The sequence below is a fragment of the Pan paniscus genome, chromosome 6 (genome assembly GCF_029289425.2).
Source record: "Pan paniscus chromosome 6, NHGRI_mPanPan1-v2.0_pri, whole genome shotgun sequence".
In the NCBI taxonomy this organism is placed as follows: domain Eukaryota; kingdom Metazoa; phylum Chordata; class Mammalia; order Primates; family Hominidae; genus Pan; species Pan paniscus.
The window spans coordinates 178,304,991-178,332,525 of record NC_073255.2 but is presented as its reverse complement, the minus strand read 5'-3'; the positions used below and the strand labels follow the sequence as shown (position 1 = coordinate 178,332,525).

General features: G+C 41.6%; 1 long non-coding RNA gene across 3 annotated transcripts in view; it reads left to right on the top strand.

The window, feature by feature from the left end:
* The window catches only part of LOC106635005 (uncharacterized), a 59,144-nt gene that overhangs the window by 2,547 nt on the left and 29,062 nt on the right, over positions 1-27,535 (top strand). For all 3 annotated transcript variants that reach the window (XR_010112811.1, XR_010112810.1, XR_010112809.1), the window contains exon 2: positions 19,369-19,606. This is a non-coding gene — a long non-coding RNA (uncharacterized LOC106635005). The remainder of the gene's footprint in view (positions 1-19,368; positions 19,607-27,535) is intronic.

Here is a 27,535-nt window from a genome sequence, read left to right as displayed (position 1 = left end):
CTTGCCTGGGATCGTCAGAGAAGAACATTTTGCACTGTCAAGGATAGGGACTTGTGTCTCTTTTCACATCTAACACATTGCCACATATAATACTATACTTTATGCATATTGAAATAAGTGACACATTGAAAGTATGGGCCCCAGTTGCTTACAAAATGAATTTATGTTCCCTTGAGGACGAATGTACTGACTGACAACCAGTAGCTCCCAGGAATGGAAGAGTCTTACTTACAACTCAAGATCTCTAGCATTTTCCAAATATGGTGGCTGACCATCCCAGTAGCTTCTCATTAGTCCAGAACCAATCCTGAGGTAACATTCTCTTGGCTCAGAATCTGTTGGGTTTTGTTTGTCTGTTTTTTGAGACAGAGTTTCGCTCTTGTCACCCAGGCCTGAATGCAATGGCGTGATCTCAGCTCACTGCAACCTCCACCTCCTGGGTTCAAGCAATTCTCCTGCCTCAGCCTCCCAAGTAGCTGGGATTACAGGAGCCTACCACCACACCTGGCTAATTTTTGTATTTTTAGTAGAGATAGGGTTTCACCATGTTGGCCAGGCTGGTGTCGAATTCCTGACCTCAGGTGATCCGCCTGTCTCAGCCTCCCAAAGTGCTGGGATTACAGGCATGAGCCACCGTGCCTGGTCTTGGCTCAGAATCCGTTATTAAGGATGTTACAGGGAAATGACCTTGGCCTAGAAATAGGGTGAGAAGAAACTAAGACAGGAGTGCCATGGTCATTCAACAAGAAAGAGTATTTCACTCTCCAGTCAGATTGCCCCCTACTGTGGAAGAGTGTTCAAGAACATAAGACGAGAGAAAGAATCAAGGTTTAAGGTAGTCTCACATTTCAATTTTTTGCTCATTGACAAGATATATAGAGATATATAATTTTTTATATGTGTATTAAAAAATTCTCATACTTGCAACCTCCCTCTCAGTTGTGTACATCAACTACATACAGCTAGAACAGCAATGATGGCATGCTGAATTGCTGTCAATTGATTACCTAGAATGTGGGCACTGTGTGACTCTCACCTCTCAGTTATCCCCTCCCTGCCTTTACCACCTCCCTGAAGCCCCTGAAGTTGGTCAGCTTCACTCAACCTGGTGGTATAATAAAATCCATTGCAGGGGTAGGATTTGGAGTGGTTGGTGAACCCACCACTCTAGAGTCTGAAGCTTACAGGTGTAAAACAAAAAGGAAGGAAGGAAGACTGGTGGAATAAATAAACCAAAGATAAGTGGAGCCCCCTACACCATTCTTAGCTTCTTTCGTAACTGTTATGTTGTATCATTAAAGTGTATTGTACATTTTATCTCCTTACCTAACATCCATTGCCCCTTTCTTCTTTCCTAACAGGAATTAAATTTTGTTCAGACATCCACTCTTCACCTTCCCAGCCCCTGTTTGCCTGTAACTACAAAGCAGGTGACTAGATAACCCCATCCCCTTTGCCAAGGGTTAGTTTACAGTCACTTTAGGTAATCACAGTCATTCCTCTTCCATCTCCAATGATTAGATTAGGAATAGATCATGTCACTCGATTTAGAACAGTCTTAAAAGGAAGTCTGCTGAGAGATCTCTAGGAAAGGTTTCCTTCTTAAAAGGGAGAATTCAAGAAAGAAATGGCAATCAACATTAAAAACATTAGGCTAGGTGGGCCGGGTGCAGTGGCTCACACCTGTAATCCCAGCACTTTGGGAGGCCAAGGCAGGAGTATCACCTGAGGTCAGGAGTTTAAGGCCAGCCTAGCCAACATGGTGAAACCCCATTTCTACTGAAAATACAAAAATTAGCTGGGCACAGGGGTGCATGCCTGTAATCCCAGCCACCTGGAGGCTGAGGCAGGAGAATCACCAGAACCCGGGAGGCGGAGGCTGCAGTAAGCCAAGGTCACGCCACTGCACTCCAGCCTGGGTGACACAGTGAGATTCCATCTCAAAAAAAAAAAAATTAGGCTAGGTGAAATAGGCCAGTCACAAAAGACCACATAGTGTATGACTCCACTTACATGAAACCACCAGAAGTGGCAGATGCATGAAAATGGAACATGGATTAGAGGTTGTCTAGGACTACAGCTGGGGGGAGGTTGGGGAGAAGTGGGAAATGATTGCTAATGGGTATGGGATTTATTTTTAGGGAGATGAAAATGTTCTAAAATTGATGGTGGTGGTTGTAGGACAACTATGAATCTACTAAAACTCAGTGAAACATGAAGTTTAAGTAGGAAAATTGTATGGTATGTGAATTATATCTCCATAAAGCTGTTTTTTAAAAAAGAGAAAGAGATGGTCGCACTTTTCTCCTATAGGATCATATATGTGTACGTAATGCCTGAAACTGCTATAGTCATTCTTCATCCATGAAGGGAGCCAGCCCTAGGGCAAAGCCGACTCACAGAGAATGTCAGAGGAAAAAGATAAAGAGCCCAGGTCCTCAATGACATCACGGAACCAAATGGTTGTACTATGTCTGGAGTTTGCCCAAAGTCTGGGACATCCTATTACATGAAATAATAAATTCCCTTATTGTTTAGGGGGGAGTCAGGGTTTTCTGTTCCCTGAAGCCATGAGCCCTAACTTGATAAACTGCAAGCCATAGGCTATATTGGTGGATAGGAAACACAACGAGGACAGTGATTTAAAAGAAAAAAAAAATGATGGCAAGGTTTTTTTGTGTGATTTTTGTTGTTGTTGTTGTTGTTTACGGAGTCTTGCTCTGTCGCCCAGACTGGAGTGCAGTGGCATGATCTCTGCTCACTGCAACCTCCACCTCCCGGGTTCAAGTGATTCTCCTGCCTCAGCCTCCTGAGCAGCTGGGACTACAGGCATGGGCCACCAAGTCCAGCTAATTTTTGTATTTTAGTAGAGACTGCTTTCACCATATTGGCCAGGCTGCTCTCGAATTCCTGACCTTGTGATTCACCCGCCCCAGCCTCCCAAAGTGCTGGGATTACAGGTGTGAGCCACAACACTGGCCTATGGCAAGGTTTTAAGGGTGAAAATCGATGACAGAAGAAAGCAAGTTGACATCAATGGGATGCTTAACCTTTGGTTTTTCCTAAAATCATCCTCCAGTCATTTCCCTGGACCTTGGACCTGTGCTATGCTCTTTTTCTGTAGATTCATTAACACTAAAATAGAGTTAAAAGTTCAAAAAAAGATATAGTGTCCTTATCACCATTAGTAACCTTACTATGTAGCATCGCCAATGAAACCTGCTTGTGGGAACAGATGCTTCCCAGGGTGAGTACTTTGATCATGGAAAATTATGTACAAATTCTTTTAAGACTTATCTTGGTTTATTTGCTCATTTTTTGCATGTAGATACTTCTTTAGACTACTTTGTTTCCCCTAAGGAAAAAAATATGAAATGGTGTTCTTGTGGTATTTATGCTTAAAATCCTTTCCTTATTATGACCTTTAATATCCACTGAATCTATTGCTACCAGATTGGAAACATGTAAATGAGGCCTTTCAAGAAACCAACAGGTTCCTAGGAGAGAGAATATTTTTTCACATCATTGCATGAGGTTTTATAAGAACGCTCTACGCTGCCCATTGTCACCCGTGATCTATATGGGCCCTGCATTTTCCTGAATGTGACTTCTCTTGTTAATGTGTCTTCTTGTCATCCTTTGCCACTTATTCCTCCTGACTCCAGCTGGGCCCTGGTCGGCACTTCCCAGCTGCCTGTTTAATATGGCAGTGAGTAGGAACAAAGGTAGGGCCCACACTGATTGTATTGAGCCAGGTCTCCAACATTGTTTTGCAAATTTTGGTTTTCGGGAGTAACCCAAATTCTAAGTACCCTGGAAGAAGAAAAGGGAAATTCTACCTGGAATGAATTTTAAGTTTTTTACTTTGGTAATTCATTTTTTCAGTTCCAGGAGCATAGAGTCCAGCAGTTTTTTTTTAATTTTTTTTTTTTTTTTTTTTTTTAGGAAACCAAATTTCAAACAAAATAGTAATTATGGTAGTGTCATCCTAATAAGTGACCATATAATAAAAACTCTGAATTTTCTTATTTTTTAAACTACAAATTGCTCTAAGTATAGGGCATTGGAGAACAACAGGTACACACCATCATTATAAGACTTTTTTGGAATTTTGGTTCTGGCAAGGTAGTAGACCTGAAAAGTCTACCTATTCCAATACCTAGAAATTCGGGTTAAAACATAACAAGAGGATTCATAGTGCATAACTGAACTTGCCGTAAAGGAAGCTTCATCCCATGGGGCCAGAAAATAAGCGGGACCTGAAAGCTAAAATAGAAATATATGAGCCGATGATGTCATTGCCTGGCTTGAGGGTTCCGGCTCAACAATCTAGAAGCTATGTCTCAGCACAAGACATGAGAACTTGGGTCCTCCAAAGTCAGGGAGCCGGAAGTAAAACCTCTGACTACAATCACTAGGGAAAAAAATTTTTAAAAATCTACTCACCAATGTAGGAAGATGACAAGGAAGTGGTGTGTCCCAGCCTGAGCTCTAGGTGGAAAAAGAGTCCCCAAATAAGTGATAACACCAAATCTGTGCCTAGGGTGGGTTTTCTGATTTGAATACACGTTATCTCAGTGGTACAGAGTCTCAAAACTGGGAAAGTTAATATAAAAATTAGTCTCATAGTGATAATAGCTTTGAGTGTCTGACAGAAGCAAACACAAAGGCCTCTGGGGGAATGCTCCCATACCAGGCCAAAAAGGATTTTCCTATTTTTTAAAAAACCTTTCTAAAGATGTCACAATTTTAAAAAATCACAAAATACATGAAAAAATGATTTACTCTGAGTAAGTGAGGAAAAAAAAACCCATAGGAGAATTAGAGCCCCACAAACTTAAAATAATTGAATTATAGTTTAAAATAAAATAGTTCAAAATGATGAAAATCGTTACTAAAGAAAAAAATTTTAATCTTAAGAAGAATACAAGGCACAAAGAAAAACAAAATAGCAAATTTTTAAAAGAACTCAATATAACACCCAGAAAATTTTAAAATGCGTAGTTACTAAAATTTAAAATTCAGTGATAAGTTAAAGAGGAGATTAAATACAGCTGATGAGAAAATTATTGAACTAGAAGACAGATGTGAGGATATTAACCAAATACAGCAAGAAGAGAAAAAAGAGAGGCAAAATATAAATAAGAGTTAAGGTTCTGGAAGACAGAATGAAATCCAATAGATGTCTAATAGGAGCTCCAGAATGAGAGAGTAGAGAGATGGGAAGAGGCAGTATTCAAAATATAACAGCAGGCTGGGTGCAGTGGCTCATGCCTGTAATCCCAGCACTTTGGAAAGCTGAGGCAGGCAGATCACTCAAGGTCAGGAGTTCGAGACCAGCCTGGCCAAACATGGTGAAACCCCATCACTATTAAAAAAATACGAAAATTAGCTGGGCGTGGCGGCAGGTGCCTGTGATCCCAAATACTCGGGAGGCTGAGGCAGGAGAATCCCTTGAACCTGGGAGGCAGAGGTTGCAGTGAGCTGAGATCAGGCCTCTGCACTCCAGCCTGGGTGACAGAGCAAGACTCTGTCTCAAAACAAACAAACAAACCCAGCAGATACATCAGACTGAAACTGCAGAACATCAAAGGCAAATTTTACAGGGAAGCAAAGGAAATTAAATGGAAACATATAAATGCATGGGACCTTACAAAAGGGAAACACGAGTGGAGGTTGCCGTTCTTGGTTCTGCCACTTGCTGCTGGGCTGTGGCTGTGATTCTGATTGCCCCTCTGTAATTCATTTCATACCTCCTTACCTCAGGCCAGCCCTCAGCTGGCTAGGCTTTTTGGTTTGTTTGCTTGTTTGTTTGTTTAGCAGAGAGAGGGTTTCACCATGTTGGCCAGACCAGTCTCGAACTCCTGGCCTCAAGTGATCTGCCTCCTCGGCCTCCCTCAAGTGATTCCCCCGTCTTGGCCTCCCAAAGTGCTGGGATTACAGGTGTGAGCCACTGCACCTGGTCTCAAGCTAGGCTTTTTGTTTTGGTTTGTTTTTGCAGGGGGTAAGGGGGATCTGATCTTCATTCCTGGAGGATTGAGTTCTGGGTCCTGCCTGGTTGGAAATGTAGTCGTCTTTCATTAACACTCCCACTGGATATGGCAATATAAAGAGGTGTCCAGTGTGTTCTTCTGGGTTTCATGCATTCATCTTCCTGCCCTCATTGCACAGCAGCAACTTTATTTCCCCTTGAAAATTGTGGTGAATTGTCCCTGACGAGAAAAAATCTTTTGCTTAGGGCCTCTGGTGACTTGCTTCCCTCCCAACTTTAGCAGGCTTAACTATAAGCTCAGTTGGTAGGACTGAGCTAGCTCAACAAAGAATGCAAAATCTCTGGCTTGCTGTGCAGACTCCCCTAGCTAAGTTCCAGATCCTAATCATTTCCTTGGTGTGGATGCTCCCAGCATCACATAGTAGACCCGGTGTTTCTGTCTGTCTCCCAACTTCCCTAGAAATATCAAAAGCAGAAGGGACAGGATTCCATTCCTGGAGGACTTTCCACAGTATGACCAGCTGTGCCCAATCCAAGAACACCTCAATATGAAATAATAAGAATTTAAGGGATCATGTCATATGCACTCTCTTCCTCCTCCTCCCTTTGCTGCCACTATTGTTTTTCTCAACAAACCTTCCTTTACATTTCAGTAGTATTTGTATGATACAGGGTGTGTATGTGTGTGTGCATATGTGTGCATGCTCACCCATGCCCCTTGCACATTGCTAGCTGTCTCAGCCTGGGTTCCTCAGTAAGTAGAGTTTGTGGGTTAGGGCTCATATGTTGTTACTTTATTAAGACATGCAATTCCAAGGAGGATGATGAGAAGCAAGGGGAGTGCAAAGGCAGGACAGCCCAAATGAGGATGTGGTATTGAGCTGACCACTGTTAAGTGTGACCAGTTGCTTCATTCAAAGGGGCAGTCTTCCAAAAAATCCATATAAACTGACTCTCAAGAACCATCCCATAGAGGAGAGGTAGGTGGAAGGATTTATCCACCAGCTCTTGCCTCCCACTGGTCAAAAGTTTGCCCCACAGTGTGTTAACAACCTACACTTCCAGGAAGCACAGGTGTGGGTGCTGAGCAGGGCTTCACAGCTGTGCCAACAAGGGAGCCCAGGGAGAAGGAGGCAGAAGGCTTGGGTTCCATCTGACAATGCCTCTCTAAAGTCAGCCAGAGCACATGCAAAGCTTGTCACCACAGTGACAGCTAGAAAAGAGATAAGTGGAGCTGTTAGTCATGAATGAATGCATGTGTTGGACACACTGACTAAAAACCCTGTTGTGTACCTGTATTGACCAGCTGCTAGTCTAAGCTTCAAATTCAGCATGACTATTAATCTCTTGGTGCTAGAGTTCCTTCATTGAGTATTAAGTGTTCTATACAATGGGGACATGGAACAAAAAGTTGTGAACAGAGGTCATTGAGTATTTGTGAGATGGTCCATCTTCAATTCTACTACTTAGTTCCCTGACTTATGTACTCTGGTTAATGGAAGAACTGCATCATATATTGAGCTGGTTCAAAGAATATTCTTAATCTTACAGGCAGCACTTTATATTGAAAGCATTTATTTAACTGAGGGCATGAGTGAAGTATAATAGGTTATTCCACTATTCTATAAGGCCAGCTGCTTCTGGGTTGTTGGGTATCACATGATAAGACCAGTGATTCTCGTCTGCTATAACCCATTATTTAACATGGGGTCCTTGGTTAGAAGCAATGTTGTTCAAGAAACTACAATCATTTATAAGACCTACCGTAAGTCCCCAGACAGTGGTTCTGGTAAAGCATGCTGAGCTGTCTGTAGACACTGGAAGCATAATTAGATCTAAAGGACAAAATCAGATCATATCAGATCAGCAGAGGAATCTTCTCATGCTCTGAGCTCACTGAAACCTGGTAGCTTTTCATTCACCTCTCAAGTGGGTACTGGAGCACACACAAATCTTATACTTGCTGCCTCGAAAACATGTGCCTTCTTTTGGTAGAAGGTGCAGTGCACAGCGCCCTCCCCCTACTCTGATGCATTGATGCAGTGGACTAGCCAGTGTGATGTCTTTGGGGTTGGTATGGTAGTAAAAGTCCCTTGTCCTTAGGGCCACATTGTTCCAGTGACCATAGATCATAATATTTTCAATATTGAATATATCACTGTTTATTCCTTCACTGTTTTGTTTTTGTTTTGGAAATGGAGTCTCACTCTGCTGCCCAGGCTGGAGTGCAGTGGGGCTGGCACGATCTCAGCTCACTGCAACCTCCACCTCCCAGGTTCAAGTGATTCTCCTGCCTCAGCCTCTCCAGTAGCTAGGATTACAGGGACGTGCCACCACGTCTGGCTAATGTTTGTATTTTTTTAGTAGAGGCAGTGTTTCACCATGTTGGCCAGGCTGGTCTCGAACTCCTGACCTCAACTGATCTGCCCGCCTCAGCCTCCCAAAGTCCTGGGATTACAGGAGTGAGTCATCTCACCTGGTCTATTCCTTTACTGTTGAATGACTACCCATTAAGATTTTAACTTAAAAAATTTAAATAATTGATGTAATTTATTATAAATGTAGGGTTAGTTTTTAAAACTAGAATTAATGAATCAGAGGAAATATATTTGAGGTTCCAGATGCATTTTTCCAAATTTTTTAATTAAAAGCTTATAACCAATTTATGTTCCCACTATCTTCACTGGATAGTGCCTCTCATAGCACCCTTGCCATCAATAAGTATTGTTTTGCCCAATGTCTACTTATTTAATTGCTGGGAAAATAGTATTTCATTTTTTCAGTTTAAATTTCTTTGGTTATGAGTAAAACTATTTTTTCATCTATCCAGCCATTTTCCTCTTCCATAGAAATTTGCCTTTTACTTGTATTTTTATTCTATTTTCCCAACTTGCTTTTTATGTTTATTTTTATTTTTAAAATTCTATAAACTTACCTAAATGACTAAAGGATCAATCATTTTAGAAGGATGATCTACTAACTGGATTCTGTTGATGTTTTAATGCTTTTCTTGTCAGTTTGATACATGCTCTTTATGTAGTAAGGATGGTAATCCTTTGACTTATTTGTTGCAAATATTTAGCACTTGGTTTACAATATGTTTCGAAATAAAAGTAAAGAAAAAAACCTCTTGAATTTTATGTAGTTAAATCTCAGGCATATTCTTGGAGAGTCCTCTATCTAGTGATCAAAATGTATTTATATTTTCTTGGAGTTTTCTATGGTTTCATTTTTTATATTAATCTCTTAAAACTCACATATAATTATTGTTCTGTATCGAAATGTACCCAAATCTGTCCAACCTTAAGGTCTTCACTGAAGCCATTCCATTCACTTATCACCTAACTCCTTCTCACCTTCCTCCTCTCAGCTGAAAGGTGGCTTCACTCAAGAGACCTTCCCTGAGCCATCTGTTTAAATTAGGTTCCTTCTGTTGCCCTCTTTAATAGATTCCTTATCCTGTATGGCATTCATAATAATCTGTAATTATGTATTTAGTTCTTTAATTGTTTAATGCCCCCCATCTACTGTATTCTAAATTATATGAGAGCAGAAACAGTATTATTCTTTCTTACAGAATATCCATATCTTTATTTATAAAGTGCCTGGCATAAAATAAATAAAGGTTGAATGATTGAATGAGCCATGAACTTCCTCTGCTTTCTGCCCTCCCACATACAAAATTACATTTGTCTTTGTTCAAACTTAATAGTACAACCACTTTCCTCTGCTGCAGACTCAGGGAGCTTATGTTCACTCCTCCCATCCACAGCTCATCCATCCACCCGTGCTTGGGATGGCACCCCCATCTTCCCATCCCCGAGAAATCTGCCTCATCAGTCCTTTCCTCCCTCTGGTATTTTCTCCCTCCATCTCCACTGTCTTTTCCTCTTAGCATATAAACCTACTCAAAATCTGCCCACTCTAACATAGAAATATACCAAAATTACCCCCTTTCTTCTCCTTGCATTTCCACTACAATTTTTAAAATAAATCTTATTGGCATAACATTTACATACAATGAAATGCACCCATTTTTAGTGTGCAGATTGATGACTTTTGATAAATGCGTATGTTCCTATACTGGCCACAATGAAGATACAGACATTTCCATTGCCACCCAAGTGTTCTCTCTTACCCTTTTCCAGTCAGTTCCCACATTCCCTCAGTCCACCCCAACACCAGCCAATCACTAATCTTCTTTCTACCACTGTATGTTAATTTATATCTTTTAGAGTTTTACATAAATGGAATTGTACAATATAGAACCATTTGTTTCTGGCTTTTCTCTCAACACGGTTTTTTTTTTTTTTAAGATTTATCCATTGTGTGCTTCAGTAGTTTGCTCTTATTGATGACTAGTAGCCCATTGCATGGGTTTCCTGCAATTTTTTTCATTCATTCACCTGTTGACAGACATTTAGGTTATTTCAGGCTTTTTGCCATTATAAACAAAGGTGCATTCAACATTTGTATACAAGTCTTTTTGTGATATATGTTTATGTTTTTATTTCTTTTGGGTAAATACATAGGAAAGTGATGGCTGGGTTTTATGTAAGTGTGTTTAACTTCTTAAGACACTGTCAAACTAGTTTCCAAACTGGTTGCACTCCTTTACATTCCTGGAAGCAGGATATAAGAGTTCCAATGGTTCCACATCCTCACCAGCACTTGGTATGTTAGTTTTAAAACTGAAGACATCCTAATATATCTAATCATCTGTAGAAGATATTGACGAAGCATCTGTTGAAATGTTTTGCCCATTTAAAAAAGTCTTCTTATTGAATTGTTAAAGTTCTTTATATATTTTAGATACAAATCCCTTTCAGATATATTTTGCAAATATTTTCTTCCAGTCTATGTTGTGCTTTATTTTTATAACAGTGCTTTTTGAAAAGCAAAAGCTTTACATTTGGTGAAGTACAATTTATTGATTTTTTTCTTTTATAGTTCATATTTGTAGGGCCCATTTAAGAGTTTTTTGCTTAAGGCAAGATCATTCCGATTTCTCCGATGTTTTTTTTTCTTGCAGAAGTTTTATAATTTTTATTTTTATTTTTTGGTTAGTTCTATTACCTATTTTAAGTTAATATTTGTGAACTGTGTGAGGTAGGGGTTGAGGTTCTTTTTCCCATATGCCTCTCTTCAGTTGTTCCAACGTTATTTCTTTTCTTTTCTTTCTTTCTTTCTTTTTTTTTTTTTTTCCTTTTTGAAATGGAGTTTCTCTCTTGTCGCCCAGGCTAGAGTGCAATGGTGCGATCTCGGCTCACTGCTATCTCTGCCTCCAGTATTCAAGCGATTCTCCTGCCTCAGCCTCCCGAGTAACTGGGATTACAGGCACGCACCACCATGCCCAGCTCAATTTTGTATTTTTAGTAGAGATGGGGTTTCACTATGTTGGCCAGGCTGTTCTCAAACTCCCGACCTCAGGTGATCCACCCGCCTTGTCCTCCCAAAGTGCTGGGATTACAGGCATGAGCCATGTGCCCGGCCCAACATTATTTCTTAAAATGCCATCCTTTCTTCCACTGACTTACCTTGGCAAATCATTGAACCATGTATGTATGGAGTTTTTCTGGATTCTTTACTCTGTTTTATTGATCTATATGTCCATCTTTATGCCAATACCATGCTATCGTGATTAATAAGGCTCTTTAGTAAGTCTTGAAATTGGCTAGCTTAAGTCCTCAATTTTGTTCTCTTTTCTCAAAATATTTTGGCTATTCTAAGTCCTTCGAATTTCTATACAGAGTTTAGAATCATCTTGTCAATTTATTTTTTGTCTACAAAAAATAAAACTGTGCTTGTGATCCAGATTACGTTGAATTTATAGACCAATTTAAGATTTAATCATTTTATAAAATTGAGTCTTCCAATTTATAAATATGGTATTTATCTCCATTTATTTGGGTATTATTTCATTTTTCTTAGTAATGTTTCTTAAGTTTAAGTGTACATGTCTTGCACCATATTTTGTTAAATATATTCCAGTGTTTTCCACTGTTTAGTACTGTTATACCTGGTATTGTTTAAATTTCCATTTCCAATTGTTGATTACTAGAATATAGATATACATTTTTTTTTTTGAGATGGAGTTTCACTAATGGCGCAATCTCGGCTCACTGCAACCTCCACCTCCTGGGTTCAAGCGATTCTCCTGCCTCAGCCTCCTGAGTAGCTGGGATTACAGGCACCTACCACTATGCCCGGCTAATTTTTTGTAAATTTAGTAGAGACAGGGTTTCACCATGTTGGCCAGGCTGGTCTCGAACTCCTGACTTCAGGTGATCCACCCACTTTGGCCTCCCAGAGTGCTGGGATTACAGGCATGAGCCACTTTGACCGGCCTAGATTACTTTTTTTTTTTTTTTTGAGACAGTTTCACTCTTGTTGCCCAGGCTGCAGTGCAATGGCACGATCTCGGCTCACAGCAACCTCCACCTCCTGGGTTCAAGTGATTCTCCTGCCTTAGCCTCCCGAGTAGCTGGGATTACAGGCATGCACCACCACGCCCAGCTAATTTTGTATTTTTAGTAGAGACAGGATTTCTCCATGTTGGTCAGGCTTGTCTCGAACTCCTAACCTCAGGTGATCTGCCCACCTCAGCCTCCCAAAGTGCTGGGATTATAGGCATGAGCTACGGCTCCCAGCCTAGATATACTTTTTTTTTTTTTTTTACATTCATGTAAAAAATGGATACTGTAACTTTACTAAATACACTTCCTTGGTATAGTACATTTTGTAGTTGTTAGGATTTTCCATGTATGCAATCATGTCATATGCAAATAAGGGCAGTTTTACTTTTTGCTTTTCAATCTCAATATTTTTTATCTCTTTTTATTTCTTTATATTATCAATTAGTATTTAAGGGGACTATTACATAGAATTGGTGAGAGTAGATATTCTTGTCTAGTTCCTGATTTGGGGAGAAAGCATTCTGAATCTCACCATTAAGAGTTATCTTAGCTATACATTTTTCATAGGTGCTCTTCATCAGGTTAAGGAAGTTTCTTGCATTTCTAGTTTTCTGGGAGTTTTTATCATGAATCGTTGCTGTATTTTTTTGGCATCTATCTGTCTGCTCCTATGCTAGATTTAGGACTGGGATGAGAGTCCCAGTATAAATAGCACTGAATCCACTGGCAGAGGCTATGTGACACAGGAAAATGGAACAGACAAGCTTGGGGTTACAGACTCAGACAGTCATTGACGCTCTTTCTCCCAAACCTCCCTGAAGCTATTTGAAATTTTCCAGTTAAAGGAGGCTTAATTATTCCCATCACAAATACTCCTGAAGCACAAAGGACTCATAATATAATGAATATCAATTTGGTTAGATTGTTTTCCTAACATCAAACTGACAAGCACTGAGGAACTCGGAAGAGGTGTGAGAGGTAACGTTGAAACCCAGTAAGCCCTGGGAGGGGCAGGTTAAGATGAGCCAGCAGAGCGGGAAGCAATCCAAGAAGAGGAGAGAGATGTCAAAGAAAGGAAGAGAGAGGAGGCCATAGATACGTTTTACATTCTCATTGAGAGCCCTGGTGATAACCATTATGCCACTGAAATCCTGTTCTCCTACATTAATTCTTTCTTCAACAAGCAAGGTTACAAACAAGTATTTTAAAACAAAATTATGCTGTGAGCTGTTTTTGGCAAGTGTGCCCAAGGACTATTTTGGAAGACTCAATCCTCATTCAGTTCACAGCTATCTCTCTAGTCCAGATCGCTCCAATCAGGCTCTCCAGCATATTATCTTCCAGACCAGCACTAATCACTGTGTGCTTTATAGAGCACTATTTCAGAGGAGAGTTAATAGATATACGTACACACTCAAAAAAAAAAAAACCCGAAAAAGAACAATAATTCCATGAGTGTTGCTAAACATGTATGTTTATATTAGAATTCAATAGGACTGTGGATATACAAATGAGCATAGTGAATTTTCAAAAGGATATTATAGTACACAGCATTGTATGTGGTATTTAAGTTGGAAATAAAACTTAGACTTCTGGACTTCGAGTCTAGTGGATTCAAGAGGTCTGGTAGAAATACTACTTGACTTCAAGACAGAAAGTCCACTTTCAATTTCCAGCTCTTCTGTTTAGTGTCTATCTAGGGGTGGTTATTTACAATTTCTGTCTTTCTTTCTTCATCTATATAAAGATAATTATTTGACTTACCTCATAGTGTTAATCATAAAGATTAAATTAGTATATGTAAAATCACCTAGTCAATATCTGATGCTGAATAAATGTAAGTTCTCCACTTAATTCCAAACCACATTCCCTTAAAGAAAAGGCAGATTTTAAAAATTCATTGTGAATTGTATAACTAATATAATCACCATGAATTATCAACAAATTAACTGCAATCTAATTAATATTTACAGTATTACATATAGAAACTGACCTAATTTAAGGTCAGTTAACAAGTAAAAGGAATATGAGTTAACATTATACATAAGATATTTAATGTATATATAACACATGAACTGCCATTCACATTATGAACATTCTAGGGAATTCTAGTTCCTGCATGAGACAGACAGAATGACCCAAGCCTTTAGGGGAACACTGTAGTTTGTGAGTTTAGAATAGAAATGAAGCTTATTGATCCATTGGTAGGAGAATATCAGTGCAATTGTAGCAAAACAAAGCAAATATTGAAAGAAAAGGGGTACTTTGAAGCAGCATAGCAAAAGAAAAGGCACACTCCACACAATTCAAGTCCTTGCCTCATATATTGGACATTTGACCTTGGACATTTCGTAGGGTTTTACTTGCTTTAAATATGAAATGGAAATAACACTTCCCCTGCCTGGCGGCAGGGGCTGGATCAGATTCTCTTTTTCCCTTCTTGGTTCTGCATTTCCTTTGCACGGCTTTAACTTTTGATCTTGGCCTCATTGTCCAAAACTACTCAATGTCCAAAACTGCAAAACGGTATGGGCAACTACAAAATCCTACTACTAACTGTGTGTGTGATTGCTGAGATTAAGTTTTGTGACTTAGTTTCTCTGATGTGAATCCTAAAGCTCTCAATTTGCTCATTATGCCCACATAGTCTCTTATCTTAGACCTTAAGAGGAAAGTTTTAATCCTTGCAGCTTTAAACCAAGGCATTTGAATCTTAGTCGGTTGCTTTGGTAGTGCAGACAGCCTGAAGAGCACACCACTAGGTGGCGCTGAAGATCCGGCTGTAGAAGGAGAATTGTCCATAAACAGAAAAGCGTTTTTCCCTCTGGGTTCCTCTATTAGCCAGCGCCAGCCTAGTGTTTGCTTTATTGTCAGGGATCTTGGAGATGTCTTGGCTTAAGTCTGACGCAAATAGTCCCCCTGCAGTGCTCAGCAGTTTGTAAAGGGGGTCTGGGGCCTGGCAATAGTCTCTCAAAGGCCTTATGAAAAGATCATTAATGACCCTCACTTTCTGCCTCCTCCCTCCACTTTCCCTCAGTCCCCAAGTCTGGCGGCCTATCCTGTGCTTCTTCAACCATTCATTCAAGCATCTACTGCATGCTTTTTTTTTTTTTTTTTTTTTTTTTTGAGACGGAGTTTCGCTGTCGTCACCCAGGCTGGAGTGCAATGGTGCGATCTCGGCTCACTGCAACCTTCGCCTCCCAGGTTCACTGCTTCAGCCTCCCGGGTAGCTGGGATTACAGGCACGTGCCACCACGCCCAGCTAATTTTGGATTTTTAGTAGAGACAGGGTTTCACCATGTTGGCCAGGCTGGTCTCGAACTCTTGACCTCAGGTGATCTGCCTGCCTCGGCCTCCCAAAGTGCTAGGATTACAGGCGTGAGCCACCACGCCCAGCCTATTGCATGCTCTTATGGATCAGGCATACAGCTAGTAGTGCTGTGGTTTGAGAGACACATAACTCTAGCATTTCTTTCTCGATCTGCCATTAGTACCGAACCCAGGTACGGTGCATTAGGGTGACCGCTCAGGCTCTGCACTTAGGGGATCCGGCTGCTGGCAGCTAAGCTGTATTTCAAGGATGGGATAGAGTGGATATATTGTGTTTCTTATATTTACAACCAGCCCAGAATCCCTCCCTCCTCCAAAACACAACATCTGCATGAGGGCCTATAGCCTCCGTCCATCCTCCCATATCCATCTTCCATTCTTCACCTTTTTTTTCTCTTTCACGTAGCTCTTGATACTATTTTAATTGAACTCTAAGGCAATGTAGTCTTTGGTCATTTTTTTTTTTAAGTAAAAATTCTGTTGGGAATACACTTATAAATTGGAATATTACTCAGCAATGAAAAGAAATGAGCTATCAACCTATCAATTAAAAGACATGGAGGTGACTGGGTGCTGTGGCTCATGCCTGTAATCCCAGCACTTTGGGAGGCTGAGACATGCAGATCACTTGAGGTCAGGAGTTCAAGACCAGCCTGGCCAACATGGTGAAATCCCCATTTCTACTAAAAATACAAAAATTAGCCAGGTGTGGTGGTGTGCACCTGTAATCCCAGCTACTTGGGAGGCTGAAGCAGAAGAAATGCTTGAACCCAGGAAGCAGAGGTTGCAGCCTGGGTGACAGAGTGAGACTCCATCTCAAAAAAAATAAAATAAAATAAAATAAAGACAAGACAAGACATGGAGGAAACTTAAATGCATATTGCCAAGTAAAGGAAGCCAATCTGAAAAGGCTGCATACTGTATGATTCCAACTATATGATGTTCTGGGAAAGATAAGGCTATGGAGACAGTGAAACGATCAGAGGTTGCCAGAGGTTCAGGGGGAGGGAGGAGGAGATAAATAGGCAGAACACAGGGGATTTGTGGGGCAGTGAAACTATTCTGTGTAATACCATAGTGGTGGATATGTGTCATACATTTGCCAAAACCCACAGAATGTACAACACAAAGAATAAACCCTAATGTAGACTATGGTTGTTAATTAATAATGATATAGCAATATTGGCTGTTCAATTGTAACAAATTGTTGCAAGGAGTTAATAATAGGGGAAACGGGATGAAGTAGAGAATATATGGGGACTCTACTTTCTGCTTAATTTTTCTGTAAACCAGAAAAGTCGATTAATTTTTAGAAATGCCTGAGAGGGGCTGGGCGCAGTGGCTCACACCTGTAATCCCAGCACTTTGGGAGGCCGAGGCGGGTGGATCACCTGAGGTCAGGAGTTCGAGGCCAGCCTGACCAACATGGTGAAACCCATCTCTACTAAAAATACAAAAAATTACCTGGGTGTGGTGGCAGCCACCTGTAATCCCAGCTACTTGGGAGGCTGAGGCAGGAGAATCACTTGAACCTGGAGGCGGAGGGTTCAGTGAGCCGAGATGGTGCCACTGCACTCCAGCCTGGGTGACAGTGCGAGACTCCGTCTCAAAAAAAAAAAAAAAAAAAAAAAATGAAAAGCCTGAGAGGAAAAGCCTCATATTTACATGGTGCTTTACAGTTTTCAAATTACTCCATTTGATTCTCACAAGAACATCGTAAATGGAAAAGACTAGAATTGCCCTGAGTTCACAGATTGGTCATTGAGGTCAAAGAAATCAAGTGACTTCTGGAGGCCACACAGCTAATAAACAGCAAGGCAACGACTTGAACCCAGGTCTTCTGGTTCCAGGTCCAGAGCTCTTTTCTCTATATTCTAAACACTTGCAAGCAGGGGAAATGTTATCAGTCCCCTACACTCTCCAGTGACTATTCTGTGTCTTTCCTAGGGTTTTAGGTGAGCTCAATTTGATAGAGGTATACAACATAAAGTATAACTCAAGACTTCACACTAAGGCTGACATGATTTAATGCAAGGATCTCATGCAGAAAACAGCATCTTCAATGTACTTTCTTCTCCCAGCACTACCACCCATTCTTTCCTCCAGTGTCTTTTGGGATTTTAGCTTCCTCTACACTTTTAGGATAATCCATTACAGCAGGAATGAAAGCAGAGAGACCAGCTAGAAGAGGCTAGGGACAAATATATGTAACCCTGTACTGAGAATGTGGGATTGTTCCCTTAAGAAAACCACAGTGGCTTGTGATGGGATCTGGGCCTTCTAGAAAGCATCATCCCAGGGCAAATCATTGTTAGCTCTGAGACTGCATAGAACAAGTTTTCAACAGTGACACCTCGTGATACTGACAATCAATAGCAATAGAAGACTGGAGACCCTAATTTTCTCTTTTAGGGGGTTATGGAGACCATCCTGACTCCTCTGGAGGCCGTATAAACCTCCAGAATTCCTCAACATGGTGGACGAGGGGAATGAAAGTTCCCAACACAGGCACCTGCTTTCAGCAAATTAGTCATTTGGCCCCTTGTGCAATTGAATAGAAAAATAAGAGATTGTGGTCATGTTTGCACTTTGAGGTTGGCGAGCAGTTCACAAAAAGTACAGCAAGGAATGTGTAATCTGGAAAGACACATTTTGGAAAGGACTGAAGTAGATTGGGAATGTCCATATAATGACCAGGGCAAAGCGGATGCAATGGAAGTGTCGTCTGACTGTGATTCTTATGTAGTGGCTGTCTCTATTGCGGTATGTTCTGGCCAGCCTCAGGAAGGTGGATGAAACTTAAGTAAGTAGAGATGTGGCCTGAAAGGGGAAGACCAATCTAGAAAGTGAAGAGATTACTGGTGAAATGTCTCTGGAAAGTGGAACTTTTCCTATGAGAAATAGACTGTGGTTTAGAAAGTCATAGCAAAGGTAACTTTTTTTTTTTTTTTTTTTTTTTTTTTGAGATGGAGTCTTGTTCTGTTGCCCAGGCTGGAGTTCAATGGCATGATCGTGGCTCACTGCAACCTCTGCCTCCCAGGTTCACGTGATTCTCCTGCCTCAGGATCCCGAGTAGCTAGGATTACAGGCACCTGCCACAACGGGCCTGCCTAATTTTTGTATTTTTAGTAGAGACAGGGTTTCACCATGTTGGCCAGGCTGGTCTCAAACTCCTGACCTCAAGTGATCCACCTGCCTCAGTCTCCCAAAGTGCTAGGATTACAGGCGTGAGCCACCACGCCCAGCCTATCAAAGGTAACTTATTTTCACATTTGTTACCCACAGTTTTGAGGAACAGTGGGGAACAGGAAAGATGCAGCCTCGTTTGCATGCAGTCTGTGACATTCTGAGGGGGAAGTTAGATGTTCTAATGGGGAGCACAGCCCAGATGAGCTGCTATTTCTTTCACCTTGCCCAGCCCACCAGACTTCTACCATTGCTATTGCTGAGAGAGAGCCGTGCACCCTTGTTACGCATTGAGTTGTGTTCCCCAAAAAGACCCATTGAAGTCCTAACCCCCACTGCCTTGTTTATTTGGAAATAGAGTCTCTGCAGCTACAATTATTTAAGATGAGGTCATATAAGGAGTAAGGTGAGCTCTTAATCTGATCCGACTGGTGTCTTTTTAAGAGGCAGGGAGAAAGACACATGGGCAGGAGAATACCACATGGAGACACAGACACACGAGGGGAGGATGCCTGCTGACCATGGAGGCAGAAGTGGGACTGACACATCGATCAGCCGAGGGATGCCAAGCACTGCCAGCAAACACCAGAGGCTTGATGGGGCCGAGTATTCTCCTGTGCAGATTTCAGAGGGAGCCTGGCCTTGCAGACACCTTGATTCCTGACTTCTGGCCTCTAAAATGGTGAGAGAATGAACTTCTGTTGTTTTAAGCCCCCCAGGTTTGGTACTTTGTTATGATGGCCCTGGGAAACTAGCACAGCTCTCATCTCTTGCCCTAAGTGAACTTATCCATCTCCATAATTTAAAAACCATCTGTTTGCTGATGATTCCCAAGTAATACAGTAAAGCTACATTAGATGAACAGTGATTCAACTCTAGTCACTTGACAAAAAAAAAAGCCAACCCTACTTTTTCCATATTTCCATTTCTACAAACCAGACTTTGACTTCGCTTAAACCGGAGAAGATACTGTTGGAGAGGAGGGGAGATGGGAGAAGTTGTGGCCACACATCAGGGAGAAAAACAAGTTAACTCCTATCTTTTGAGCTTCCAAAGACTCAGGTCCACAGCTCTAAGGGTTTTTGAAGGATGATTTTTAATTGTTTATTCTTTGGCCTTACATGCTGACTTTACAAATTAACCCTGAAGTCAGATGAGATTCTACTACATCTCTAGCCGACACCTCATCTTTCACTCCAGCTTGTATGACTGGCTGCTGAACACATCTAGTTGGGTGTCTCACACACATCTCAAACCAGCATGTTCAAAACTAAGTTCTAGATTTGCCTCCCTAACCAGTTTATCCCCTATTTCCATCACCACCATGCTAGTCCAAGGGATTACACTTCCCTTCTGGAAGTTTTTGGAAATAGCCCCGTTGCAATCCCCACCTTCACATTTGCCTCCAAAAGTCTATTCTCCACTTAAGGAGTTGCATCATAGCTACCCTGCTTAAAATCTTTAAAAAACCTTCCCAATGCCCTTACAGTAGTCTCCTAAATCCTAAGCCACAAGCCCCTATGCAATCTAGCCCTTGCCTACTCTCCAGCTTTGCCATGGGTTATTCTCCCTGTCACTTACTGCATTCCAATCATCCTGGCTTCTTTCCTTCTTTTCAAACATGCCAAACTCTTTCCCACCTAATTCCCTGTCCCAGCAGAGGGAACAGCACATGTGAAGGCATTTCCATGGCTGGCTCCTTCTCTGCCTTGGGTCTTAACTTGAAACTCATCCCCTTGGAGAGATCTTTCCTAACTCCTTAGTCTACAGTAGGGGCTCCTGCACTTGTCTCTCATGGCACTCTGTTCTTTCCTTTAAGTACTTACTATAATTTGCAATATATATTTATGTGTTAGTATCAGCTGCTCCCCCTTCCATGCCCTATGCCCCATCCTGCCCAGACTATAAGGTCTTTGGGGACAGGTCTGTCTTGTTCATCAGTATATATTTGGTGTTGGGCACATATTAAGTGCTAGAGAAAGTTGAAGGAATGAATGAATTATACAGTTAAAATTTCACAATTGTGGTAAGTCCTGGAAAGGACAAATAAGGGTTGTTTGCTCTGAGAACAAACTTTAACACAACTTGACCAAGGCTAGGATTATTGGAGGGCTGGTCTGGGGAAGTGATGCTTAAGTTGAGACCCAACGGGCTGGTATCACACAGAAAGCCTTCACAACTCGGGGGAGCAGTGTGTGCAAAGGCCCTGAGGTGGAAAGGAGCACAGTATGTTCTAGGATCTGAAAGGGAGAACTCAAAGCAAGAAGGAGAAAGATTCTAGAAGACGCTGGTGAGGCAGGCTGGAGGCTGACCAGGAAAGATCTTCAGGAGATGTGGAAGAGTTTGGAGTAATGAGAAGCCATTTTAAGTACAGGAATGATTCCATCGAATTTGTGTAAGATCAGTCTGGCCGCTGGGTGAAGGCTTTCTAAGATGGGGTTGAAGAGGGATGGGGAGGAGTAAGGATGGCTGTAGAATGACCAGGAGTCCACAGGAGGCAATGTGAGAAATTGTGGCTTGAACTAGGCTGAGGGAAGCAGAGGTGAACAGACAATTTCCAAAGATACTTAGAAAGATATGCAAAGAAGACTAGGTCCTTGCCCTCAAGACTTACGTTTTCTGAGCATGGAAAGACACATAGAAAGAGGAATTGTAGGCTGGGCATGGTGGCTCACACCTGTAATCCCAGCACTTTGGGAGGCCGAGGCAAGCAGATCACGAGGTCAGGAGTTTGAGACCAGTTTGGCCAATATGGTGAAACCCCGTCTCTACTAAAAATACAAAAAAAATTAGCCAGGTGTGGTGGTGCATACCTGTCCCAGCTACTTGGGAGGGTGAGGCAGGAGAATCGCTTGAATCTGGGAGGTGGAGGTTGCAGTGAGCCAAGATTGCCTCACTGCACTCCAGCCCGGGTGATAGAGCAAGACTCCACCTCAAGAAAAAAAAAAAAAAAGGAATGGTAAAGGGAAGAAACACAGAGGAAAAGAGGAAGAGGAAAGGATTAGGACCTGGTATAATAAATCCTGAAAGTATTAAAAAGGGAATTCTGGGAGGAGATAGTCTAATTGTGTCCTACCAAATGCTGGTGCTCGGATTCTCTTACAAAAGCCCCCATGTAACACAGGAGCCCAACACATATTGGTTCACCACTGGAAATAATCATATTTTGCATTAATAGTTTTGGCCTTCAGCCCATCTTCATGCAGTTTCAGATCTGATTTTTTTTTTTTTTTTTTTTGGTACTCAACAGATTGCATTCTTGGTTGCCTTTTAATTGTTGAATTGCTGTTCTTTATCTGCAGTCTCTGACTAGCAACCTTATTATAGCAATTACCCAAGACAAAACTAAACAGTGAACAATAAAAATCTACAATAATGAAAATGCTTAAATTAAATAAAAATCTCCTAACATGTAGCTGAGCATACTGAAATGGATTGTATGAGTCACCAACTGTATGAATGATTTATTTTAGAAGTTATATCAGCTGAAGAAAATCATGTATCAATCTCATCATTCAATACCCAGGCCAGCCCAAATGCACTCATCACAGAGCCTCTGAATGAAATAGTCTCATGCAGAGATTATTAATCTATAAATAATATCCTAATGGTCTGTTAGTGTTTATGACTACTGTTTTAAAAATATTCATTAGTGGCTTTAAGAGCTGTTTCATATTTGTTTCCACTGTGCCATATATGTTTGCAACTCTGTGTGTGTGTGAGTGTGTGTGTGTGTGTGTGTGTGTGTATATATGTGTGGGTTTATGTTGTAGCCCACTAAAATAGCCATACTGTGATAGCCAGACGAAGAATCTGCTCCTGTTTGCAATACTATTTTAAAGACAAGTAAGAAAAGAAAAAAATCTCATAAAATATTAAAGAAAATCCTAATTTTGTTACTTGAGAATGCAGAATGGCTTTATGAATAAATAGAGAGCTATGTTCTAAAGTCTATTCCTCTTTTATCACAACAGCAAACAGGTATAGCACGGTACTAAGAAAAAGCTGTTTTTCCTTCTATAGTCAATACTTCTGACGCCAAATGTGTGGGTTTCCCATACCAAGCAATTCTGATACTGCCTACCTGGAGTTAGTGCAGATCCCCCACGTCAAGGGGTCAGCCCACGAGACTGCCCTCCACTCAGATGCCAACCACAAGTGGTGGGTCCCCAGGTTACCCACACTTCTGTCCGACTTGGCTACAAATCAGGGGTTCCCGCAACTCCCCTCAGGTTTGACAATTTGCTACAACAGCTCACAGAACTCAGGGAAACACTGATGTTTGCTGGTTTACCATATAATAAAGCAGACAGAGGAGCAGCAAGATGAAGAGGTGCATAGGGTGAGGTGGGGAAGGGTCCTGAATGCAGGGGCTGCTGTCCCCTTACAGTTTGGGTACACCGCCCTCCCAGCATGTGGATGTATTCATCAACCCAGAAGCTCTCCTCCGAACCCCATATGTCAGGGATTTTTATGGAGGTTTCATGACATAAGCATAATCAATTAACTCAATCTCCAGGCCCTCTTCCCTTCCTGGAGGATAGGGGGTAGGGCTGAAAGTTCCAAGCGTCTAACCATGGCAGTGTCATATATTTCTGATGAGCAGCCCCCTATCCAGGGACCCACCAAGAGTCATCTGATTTGACAAAAGACACTCCTATCACCTAGAACATTTCAAGGAATTTAGGAGCTCTGTGTCAGGAACTGGGGTCAAAGACCAAATATTAGAATAAAAGATGCTCCCTACTAGAATAAAAGATATCGAAGAAGATCAGTTAATTAAACATTTTACCAAGAGGAAATTATAAACGTTTCAGGAGCTCTGTGGCAGCAACTGGGGATGAAGGCCAAATATATCTTATTATATCCCAATATCACACATGGCGAGAGATTTGATCAGCACTTCACTTAAGAGGAAACCCCAATGTCCAATAATCATATGAAAAGTTACCCCACTGCCTTTGTAATTAGAGGAACACATTGAAATAGAAATGAGATATCACAACAGAATGGCTATAATTAAAAAGCCTGACGACACCAAGCATTGATGAGGGTGTGGAGCAATGGGAACACTCATATATTCCTGGTGGGAGTATAACTGATACAACCACAATTGAAAACTGCTTGACAATCTCTATAAGAGATGAACATGTACATACTCAGTTATTCTACTTATAAGAATACAGTTATATTAATTTTCGATCACTGCCATAACAGATGACCACAAACTTAGTGACTTAAAAGAATACCAGTATATTATCCTACAGTTCTGCCGCTCAGAAGTGGGAAATGGATCTCCTGACTTAAAATCAAGGTGTCAGCTAAGGTGTGTTCCATCTGGAAACCCTAGGAAAGAACCCATTTCCTTAATCATTTCAGCTCCTAGAGGCCCAGCCGCAGTCCTTGTCTGATGGTCCCAAAGCTAGCAAAGGGGAGTTCTCACATTACGCCACTGTGACCTCCTCTTCTGTCTCCCTCTTCCACATTTAAGGATCCTTGTGCTACCCTGGGCCTGCCTGGATAATCCAGAATAATCTTCCTACTTTAAGGTCAGCTATTAACAAATTTACTTCCATCTTCTACCTTCATTCCCTCTGCCATGAAATGTAGCATATTCACAGGTTCTAGGGATTAGGGGACAGGCATCTTTGAGGGATCATTACTTTGCCTCCCATGGTAGCCAACAGATGTGCACACACATGGGCTTCCAAAGACACCTCTGAGGTTGCTTAACGCAGTATAATCTTTGTTGGCCAAAAGGTAGAAAAAGCCCAAATGTACATCAGGAGTAGAGTAGATTTTTATATATTGTATATTGTGGTATGTTCATAAAACATAATTCTTTACAGCAGTGAAATAAATGAGTCACAGCTTCAAGCTCCAGCTTGAATGGATCTCACAGACATAACGTGAAGCAAGAAGCCAGACACAAAAAGAATACATATGGTAGTACTCCGCTTATATAAAGTTAAAAAACATGCAAGCCCGCTGCTGGAAGTCAAGGTAGCGGCTTCATGTGGGGAGGAAGAAGAAAGGTGATTAGGAAGAGAACGAGGGCCTTGGGATGCTTCTGGGTCATGTTCTGCTTCTTGACATGGATGGTTACATGGATGTGTTCACTTCCTGATCATTCGTTGAGCCATACAAGCAAATGTGCCTACTTTTTGTATCTTTGTAATGCTCCAATAAGATTTTTTAAAAATAACATGGTTGTGGCACTGTTTCTTATCAAATGTTTCTTTCCTATTGGTCTCATCCCTATAAGATAAGCCCTTGAGGATGAGTGTCATGTCTTACTTATCTATGGATCTCCAGAGCAGATGCTTAGTAAATGTCAAAAAGATTCAGTCCTTACAACTTGCAAGATAACCAGGGCTGCCACATACGGTTTCTCAGGATGTGCACTGCGCCACTCCAGAGCTTGTTACCCACACTGTATCTGGCTCCACATAAGTAAAGCAATTATTATCATCTTGTCCAGTGGCATGGATGAGGAAACTCAGGCTGAGAGCCTGAGAGACACATTACAAAGTGAGGGAATAGATCACAAAATTGCCCTGACTCTGACACTAATTGCAAGTCCAGGGGTTTCCCAAACCACTTTCAGATTTGATATTTGCTAGAAGGACTCACAGCTTCCCTGAAAGCTGTTCTACTCAGAATTATGGTTTATTACAGTGAAAGAAAACAGAATAAAAACAGCTAAGGAAATAAATGCATGGGGTAGAATCCAGGAAAGTTCCAAACACACAGAGCTTCCAGTTGTGTTCTCCCAGAGAGATATACCCAGCATTACTTTCTCAGTAATGGTGTGTGACAATACACATGGAGCACTGCCAACCAGGGAAGTTCCCCAAGCCTTGGTGTCCAGAGTCCATGTTGGGTTCCATCACATAGACATGGTCACTGCCCATGTGGCTGGCCTAAGTCCCCAGCCCCTTTAGAAGTTAAGCTGATACCACATGACTCAAAGACCCCACCATACATCACAATGTTAGACCTTCTGGTGTGGCCCAAAGCCCCCAGGAAAACTTTTATCAGGTGGGACATTCCAAGAGCTTAGAAATTGCCTCTCAAGAGTGAAGCACAAAGTCCAGTCCTCTCTTTAGGCGACATTAAATTATTTACTACACACATATCTAAGGTCACACCTGAAATGGAAGGAGACACACCTGGAAATGGAAGTTTCTGGAAAGGTGGCTTAATGTATGGGCTCTAGAATAAGAAAAACTTAGACCCTTATCTTGACTCTGCTTCTTATCAGCTATTTGAACTTGGCCAAGGCTCTGTTTTTATTGGTAAAACAGAGATAATAAGACAGAGGTCATAGGGTTATTGGGAGCATTAAATAAAATAACTCAGGTAAAGCACTGAGATGAGTACCTTCAATAAATGGTGGCTATTTTTAAAAATACCTGTTGATTGATAGATCTTTTCTTGCTGTGAGCACCCATGCATTTATTGACCTGACCATGTTTGTGGTATACCACCTGATGTCACCACATGGTCTTAGACTCCTCTGATGGCGGGGCATAGTCCTCCTTAGGGCATGAGTGCTAAGAGATGGTTTCTTTATGGGAAAATAAGTAAAACAGGAATCTCTCAGCCAGGCAGTAATAACTTCTGGGAACTTGAGAAGGGCAGAACAAGCAGGTTTCAAAGGGTGAAAACATAGTACAGCTTACCCTCTTGAAAACTGGCACCCACGGTGGGTCAGGATTCATAGACATCTGAAGGCCCATATCATTTCATTGTCTCCCCAGCAGCAGGAATTCACGTTCTCGTGCTCTGCTGTTGATAGGGTTCAGTGACACTGTTCCCACCTGCTGTACCTTCAGATCAAATTGAACATAGAGAGAGAAAGTAATTGGCTGGACTTTATCATCTTCACCTCTGTTGGGCTTAACTCTCATACCAAGACACATCTGGCCAGCTTGCGGGTTGGATGTGCCTGAGTCAGGAGCCTGCTCCTAGTCCAAGTAGCTGTGGCTCAGGAAGCAGCATCCATGTGGTAGCAGGAAGGAAATTTGGGATTAAGGAAATGTGGTAGGCAGCCTCTACGATGGCCCCAGTGGGCCCCACCTCCTAGTATTCACACCCTTATATAATCCCTTCCCTTGAATGTGGACTGGACTTTTTGACTTGCTTCAGTGACGGTATGTCACTTCCAAGATAAGGTTATAAAATGACTCTGGCTTACATCTTGATTTCTTTCTCTTGCTCTCTCTTTCTCTCTCTTTTTTTTTTTTTCAGATGGAGTCTCACTCTCTCACCCAGACTGAATGGAGTGCAGTGGCATGATCTCAGCTCACTGCAACCTCCACCTCCTGGGTTCAAGTGATTCTTGTGCCTCAGCCTCCCAAGTAATTGGGACTACAGGCCTATACCACCACACCCAGCTAATTTTTTTTTTTTTTTTTTTGTATTTTTAGTAGAGATAGGGTTTTGCCATGTTGGCCAGGCTGGTCTCAAACTCCTGGCCTCAAGTGATCTGCCTGCCTCGGCCTCTCAAAGTGCAGGATTACAGGCATGAGCCACCATGCCCGGCCTCTTGCTCTCTTTCTGATTTCTCTTTCTGGGGATTCCAGCTGTCATGTCATGGAGGCAGCCC